Here is an 8,030-nt window from a genome sequence, read left to right on the forward strand (position 1 = left end):
TAATACAGTTTCTCTGTGGTTATTTCTGTTCTGGGTGGGCAGGACAAAGAAGTGGCTCCATGCAACAGATTGGCGCTCACATGACCAACTAAATCCATGTAAAACCTGAGAGGGCTTAAAAAGGAATACTAGACGCAAAAATATAGAGTTTAATAAAGCTTTGGCTGTTTGCTGGATGTATGCAGCTGCTCCTTTAAGAGAGATTTTTCTGACTCAGCAGCAGAAAAATAGTCACACTGTTTTGAAATGCAGGATTTCTGGGTTACACTCTCAGCATGACCTCTGGCTCTTTCAGGAGACCAAATATTTGAATGGGGTTTTTGAGCAGACTGCTGCAGCTTGTTTAACGGCAACACAAACCTGTTGTGTGCCTAAAACTGGGGAAATGTGTATGGCTTCCAGAGGCAGTGAGTGGACTTCCACCATGTTGGACTGTGGGGAAGCAAACAGGTAATACCATATATACAATAGTAATGGCATGGATTAAGTTTTAAGAAGTGCTTAGCATTTTAAAAAGTGTTTCTGTACAGTAAAGAATTACAGATATGCAAAAAAAAGACAAACCCAGTTGGGTCACAATGTTAGATAAAAGTATGTAGGCTTCTAAGAGAGAAGAAAATGAGTATAGAGAGATATAATGGGAAGTAAATGGTTTACAAAAAAGAAACAAAGTCTTTAAAGAGACAGAGTAATGATATTAAAATAATATTAAAAAGTAATAGAGTAAAAACAAACCATGTAAAGATGTAGAATACACAGAATCTAGGTTATGTATATTATTGTGTTTTCTTTGAATTTTTTGACTGTGAATGAGTGAAATACAGAGAAACATTTCATTGTATGGGCTACTAAGCTAACCCAGTATATATATTTTAAAGGTATCTTGACTTCAGAATATGGATCTAAGGATATGTTGCTTTGGAAAAGAGGTTCTTTTTTATTAAAAATTTCCATCTCCTCCCTTCTTCCCACTTCCCTCCCCTCCCCTCTACTCACACCCACACTCCCTCCCTCTCCAGGCAAAAGAGCAGTCAGGATTCCCTACACAACAGTAAGTCCAAGGTCCACCCAATTCCCCCCAGGTCCAGGAAGGTGAGCATCCAAACTGACAAGGCTCCCACAAAACCCATCCATGGAGCAGAATCAAAGCCCAGTGCCATTGTCCTTGGCTTCTCAACCAGCCTCCACCATCAGCCACATTCAAAGAGTCCGGTTTGATCACATGCTTCATCAGTCCCAATTACAACTGGCTTTGGTGATCTCCCATTAGATCTGTCCCACCGTCTCAGTGGGTGAACGCACCCCTCACGGTCCTGACTTCCTTGCTCATGTTCTCCCTCCTTCTGTTCCTCATTAGGACCTTGGGAGCTCAGTCCGGTACTCCAATGTGGGTCTCTGTCTCTATCTCCATCCATCACCAGATGAAGGTTCTATGGTAATATGCAAGATAATCATCAGTGTAGATATAGAACAAGGCCTGTTCAGGCACCCTTTCCTCTGCTGCCCAAGGAACAAGCTGGGGACATCTCCTTGGACACCTGGGAACCCCTCTAGAGGCAAGTCTCTTGCCAACCATAAATGGCTCCCATAATTAAGATATGTACTTCCCTGCTACCATATCCCCCCTCCTTCATCCCAACCATCCCATTCCCTCAAGCTCTCCCCATCCTCTCTTTCTCCCTTCTCTCCCCATATCCCCTTATCCCCACCTTACCCCCACCCCATGCTCCCAACCCCTGCCTAGCAATTTTGTCAATTTCCAACATCCAGGAAGATAACAATATATTTTTCTTTGGGTTCACCTTCTTATTTAGCTTCTTTAGGATCACAAATTATAGGCTAAATGTTCTTTATTTATGGCTAGAATCCACTTATGAGTGAGTACATACCATATTCCTCTTTTGGGGTCTGGGTTACCTCATTCAGAATAGTGTTTTCTATTTCCATCCATTTGCATGAAAAATTCAAGATGTCATTGTTTTTTACTGCTGAGTAGTACTCTAAAGTGTATTGTGCCACACCTTCTTTATCCATTCTTCTATTGAGGGACACCTAGGTTGTTTCCAGGTTCTGGTTATTAAAAATAGTGCTGCTATAAACATAGTTCAACAAATAATTTTGTAGTATGATTGGGCATCTCTTGGGTATATTCCCAAGAGTGGAATTGCTGGGTCTTGGGGTAGGTTGACTTCCAGTTCCCTGAGAAATCGCCACACTGCTTTCCAAAGTGGTTGCACAAGTTTGCATTCCCACCAACAATGGATGAGTGTTCCCCTTACTCCACATCCTCTCCAGCATAGGCTATCATTGGCGTTTTTGATTTTAGCCATTCTGAGGGGTGTAAGATGGTATCTTAGAGTTGTTTTGATTTGCATTTCCCTAATCGCTAAGGAGATTAAGTATGACCTTAAGTGTCTTTTGGTCATTCGAAATTCTTCTGTTGAGAATTCTCTGTTCAGTTTAGAGCCCCATTTTTTAATTGGGTTAATTAGCATTTTAAAGTCTAGTTTCTTGAGTTCTTTATATATTTTGGAGATCAGACCTTTGTCTGATGTGGGGTTGGTGAAGATCTTCTCCCAGTCAGTAGGATGCCTTTTTGTCTTAATGATAGGGTCCTTTGCTTTACAGAAGCTTCTCAGTTTCAGGAGGTTCCATTTATTCAATGTTGCTCTTATTGTCTGTACTACAGGGGTTCTACATAGGAAATGGTCTCCTGTGCCCATGTGTTGTAGACTATTTTCCACTTTCTCTTCTATCAGATTGAGTGTGGTCTGATTAATATTGAGGTCTTTAATCCATTTGGACTTGAGTTTTGTGCATGGTGATATAAATGGATCTATTTTCATTCTTCTACAGGTTGACATCCAGTTATGCCAGCACCATTTGTTAAAGATGTTTTCCTTCTTCCATTGTATACTTTTAGCTCCTTTGTTGAAAATCAGGTGTTCATAGATTTGTGGATTAATATCTGGGTCTTCGATTCGATTCCATTGGTCAACATCTCTGTTTTTATACCAATATCAAGCTGTTTTCATTACTGTAGCTCTGTAATAAAGTTTGATGTCAGGAATCATAATGCCTCCAGAAGTACTTTTATTGTATAGGATTGTTTTGGCTATCCTGGGTTTTTTGTTTTTCCGTATAAAGTTGATTACTGTTCTCTCTAGGTCTGTGAATGAGAGAACTATTTTATGAGATCTAATTTAAATCATTCTTTGTTATAAGCCTGGTCTGTGAATGTGACCTTCAAGTTTTTTACATTGTTTGTATTTATTAGCAGTGGAGAGGTTTACAAGCTGTTTAGTTGACAAACAGGTACAATTTCTACTTGCAACAATCATTTTGTTCTTATCCATGCCTCCAAAAATTCATTTTTGGAAACAAATGGGGAGCATGTCCAAAATGAGCACAAATAATACAGTAGACAACCCAATGTTTTCAATGAAACAGGGCTGAAGGCAAGCACTTCTATCTGTAATCAATTCCAATCTAACAGAAAATAAGTCAGAAATGAACTGCATATTACACAGAGACTCGGTGAAAGAACCTCTTAGAATTCACAAAAATATCAAATCAGTTGAATGGCTACCAAGGCAAACATAGACATGGAAAGAGAATTTGTATGGACAACAGCTCCTGATCTAGAAATGACATAAACCATTCCCAAACAGAAGTTAGAAAGGGATTCATGATTGCAATCCACCAGTAAAGTTCATGTTATCATTTCCCATATTTGAGAGAAAAAAAAGTATCCCACACGCTACATATTCAAAGACATTACCCATCTCAGAATTAAGTGGAGTTGCCAAAAGTCCAGGCATTTTCTGATTTTTGAAGCACATCTCTGTTTCATTATTCATTTCATAATGTTCTTGCTGTGCTTTGGTGAAACACATTCCCACATGATACACCAGAAGATGATACATACATTAAGGAAACTATTTGCTCAGCCACATCTTTTTAAAGACATGATAGCAACATCATAGATACTGTCAGGCCTCCTACTTCTTAAAACATATTCAGTGTTCTATAAGACGTGGAATAGAAGATTTTAGGAAAATGAATATGAGATATATGTACCATGTCTTCCCCTTGCTAGAGTATATCTGTCATCATTATATCGAAGAAAAACAATTCTTTCTTGCTTATTTTATTGTCTAATGTACAGAGAGCTTTAGTAGAAGCAATAAAAAAGAAACAATATCATTGTAAGACAAGCCAAAGTGTCGACAAAAATAACAAGTCAGTTTTGGGGTTGGGTATGCTAGGAAGTCTACACCCTGTGGCTGTCAAAGTAGACCAAGTTGTTTGTAGACCTTACCATCTCTGAGAAGTTTTATTTCTCTACTGTTATAGCATAGAATTCTGAAGGACTTCTTATTCTTCAGGCAGAAAAAGTAAGCAGCGAGTCTCTATCTCTTCACTCAATAACTTTTTTACTATCACTGGGTATTCCAAAATGTCAACATCTATGACTTCATGAATTCACAATCTATCTAGGATGATAGTCTTCTTCCATTATGTTTTGTTTTCCGGCAAAGTCCTCATGTCTATCACTCTTTAGTACTGTGATATACTAGGTCTCATAGAAGGGACTTCTCCTCTCCTTTTAGTGACAAGGAAAAGAATTATTAGCAGTAATTGTTTAATTTCTGTTTGAATTCACCTCAGGTGTATGAATAGTATTCCATAATGTCTTCTCAGACCATCAACACATCCAATCTTTCTGATGTATGGTGAATTAAAGATGCTCAATTTTCATGCATCCCATGATTCCAACAGTTGTACACTGGTCCTCCATTAATCAAACTCTTTTTCCTCCCTTTTGTGTCTAGTCCTCTTACTGAGAATTGCAATAAAGCCTAGCCTTGAATATAGCTCTCTAGTACACTGAGAAGCAATGTCAGTGTTTGGCTTCCCTGACTTGAATTTATGTGAATTTTGAAATGTCTCGCTCTGAGTTTTACAACTCTTTGGTTATCTTTCCATGTTACTGGAGTATTCCTGTTTTCATGGAGAGACAGACAAAATTGTAGTTTATCATACATATTTTGCCAAAATCATTTTAAGAAAAATCTGAGAAATAGAAGGATGTGGAACAACACTGGATGCCCAAGCTTAAAGAAATTATCAAGGGACAGTTCTTAGAAAATATTTAACTTATAAGGTAGCTTGAAGTTGAAATTTTGTGAATTTTCATAAAACAAAAGAGCATGGTGTCACAAGACACACACAAACATAGAAAACCCAACACCAACTATGAATCGTAAGTTTGAGTTTATTGGTGATATTTCACTATTGTTATTGGTTCCTCTGTGGTTTCTATCATGATAATTGTAAAGAAACCTACAAGACATTGAGGGTATTAGGATACAAATTTTAGGATGCAAGCAATATGGGGAGTTGCAGGACTAACTGCAAAGTCCATCAAGGTAAACTGAGGAAAAAATTCTGTGTTAGCAAAAGTGGAGGATGAGGTATAAGAAAATGATGATGATAATAATGATGATGACAATGGTGATGGTAATTATAACAAACTTATGTTGGACGAATACAAATCTATCAACAATTTCCACCTTGAGTAGATAGCCCAGAAATCCAAAAACATTTTGGCCCCTTCAAAAATATTTAAGGAGACTCCTATCTGTTTTTTGTACATTTTTTATAATTTTCATCTTTTTGTCAAGGAAGCTAGTTACCAAGATAGAAATCAACTAGTAAAAATTTATGACATGTTTATCTTTATTTTGAGTTTCTATGGCACAATAGAGTATTGTTATTTGTTGATGTCAAATGTATGAATTTAATAAGCTCAATTTTCATGCTACTTTTGATTCCTGGGTTTTTTCCATTGAAATCCATTCACCAAGGTCTCCTTTCTAAACTGCTGAGATGTCTTGATGACAAATTTATGGAAGATATCCATGCCATGTCCCCTTTTTGCTAGAGTACACCTGTCATTATTTTATCAAAGAGAAACAATTCCCAGACACATCTTTCTGTCTCCAATGTACATAGAATGCCACATTTAGAAAAAGAGATCAAGAAGGAAAGTAGTCATTGAAACACAATCCAAAATTGAGGGCAGTATGTATCGAGCCAGTGGTTTTATTTTAGGGTGGGGGAATGTAGGATATGCTTGGGAGTGTGCAGGCTGAGGCTAGCAAGGAAGACAGATTTCTGTTGAGACAATCCCATCCTTGATAATTTTATTTCTCTTTTCTTCCAGAATAGAATCCTGAACATCACCTCTTCTTCCAGTAGAAGTGGTAAGCACTTAGGGTCTGTCTGTATTCTCAACAATTTTTCACTAAGACTTGGGATTTCTAAAAATCAACATCTATGACTTCAGGAGATCAAGGACTATGATTTGTATGATTACACTCTTTTGACCATTTCGTTTTGTTTCTTGGCCAAACCCTCAAGTCTATTGCTCTTCAGTCCTTTGGTATACTGTGTCTAAAAGAAGGTGATGCCCAACTCCAGTTAGTGAAAATGTAAGGAATTATTACCATTCATAGAATTTCCTTGATTTAAGTGACCTCAGTTGTAGGAAGTATATTTTTCAATATCTTTTCAGCCCACATACACATTCAATCATTCTTATGTATGATGAATTTATGATGTTCCATTTTATGCAACCCAAATTTCCTTAGTTTTTTTTTCCTTTGAACTCCATTCAACAAACTCTACTTTCCAAACTGTTGAGTTTCCTCTTGCTGTGATAGACCATAGAGCCTATCCTTGAATGCAGAAATCCAACACATGGAGAAGCAATTGAAGTGTTTGTCATCTTTGGCTTGAATTGATGTGAATTCTTAAAAGACTCCCTCTGAGTTTCAGACTAGTTGCTTTGCTTCCATGTTAACGGTCCTCTTAATTCATCTGTTTTCATGGGGAGAGAATCAAAACTTACACTTTGCATATATGTGATAGAAAATCATTTTACCTGAAAGGTTGAAAAAGAGGAAAAGGAGGAAATTCTCTAGGTGACCAAGATCAGAAAAATAATCAAGAGTCAATTCTTATAAAAAATTTGCCTTACTTTGATGCTTAAAGTTGTAATTTTCAACATTCTAATGAAACAACAGAGCATGGTGTGACATGAGAGACACAAACACACAAAACACAACACTGCCAACAAATGCAACTGAGGTTTGGTGTGCGAGGTTCTTCTATCTCTGTTTTGCTTATATTGGTTAATGAATAAGAACAGCTTTGAGATTTTGGCAAGGAAATTCAGAACTAGGCAGGGGAGGGAAGATTTATGTTTGGAGAAAACAGAACAGAGTTAGAACCCACAGAGACACTGGAGACAGTGCATAGGAATTTTATGTGATAAGCCACAGCTATGTGGCAAATTATAGATTAATAAAAATGTTTTTTTTCTTTTTTTTGGTTTTTCGAGACAGGGTTTCTCTGCAGCTTTAGAGCCTGTCCTGGAACTAGCTCTTGTAGACCAGGCTGGTCTCAAACTCACAGAGATCTGCCTGCCTCTGCCTCCCAAGTGCTGGGATTAAAGGCATGTGCCACCACCGTCCGGCTCTAATAAAAATGTTTTAAATTATTATGTAAGTGATAGACAATAAATATCTTAAGATAATGGTCCAATCAGTGATTGAATGAATACAGTTTCTGTGAGATAATTTTGGGTGTAAGCTTTTCCTCATTTTTTCAAAGAACCTAGTTTTCAGGGAAAATCTCCACCCTTAAAATCATGATGTTTTTCTCTTTGTTATCAGTGTCTTTGGCATACTAGATGATTCATATGTGTCCATCTCAAATGTGCTCAAAAGTACAGGACCAAATTTTTGGCTGCTCTTCCCTATTCTGTACCTCTGTTGTAGAACTTGAGAATCAAGCCTGCTGAACAACCCTGATGTACCTTTTCAATGCTGAAAAGCCTATCCATGGCTGCCTTCCCATTTCCCTGGAATGCTCATGGGTTAAGAGCTGACTTCTCTGGATCGATGATGACAAGAAATCTCTGAGGACACTGACTGACTCAAACAAATGGCAATCTGAGGTCC

At 37.6% G+C, this 8,030-nt stretch overlaps 1 non-coding gene across 1 annotated transcript; it reads left to right on the forward strand.

Moving 5' to 3' along the window:
- Window positions 1–7,964: 7,964 nt before the first annotated feature.
- LOC119803149 lies at window positions 7,965–8,030 on the forward strand. The gene has a single exon (XR_005283561.1). It is a non-coding gene; the product is annotated as a small nucleolar RNA SNORD109A (small nucleolar RNA).

The sequence above is a fragment of the Arvicola amphibius genome, chromosome 12 (genome assembly GCF_903992535.2).
Source record: "Arvicola amphibius chromosome 12, mArvAmp1.2, whole genome shotgun sequence".
NCBI classification, from domain to species: domain Eukaryota; kingdom Metazoa; phylum Chordata; class Mammalia; order Rodentia; family Cricetidae; genus Arvicola; species Arvicola amphibius.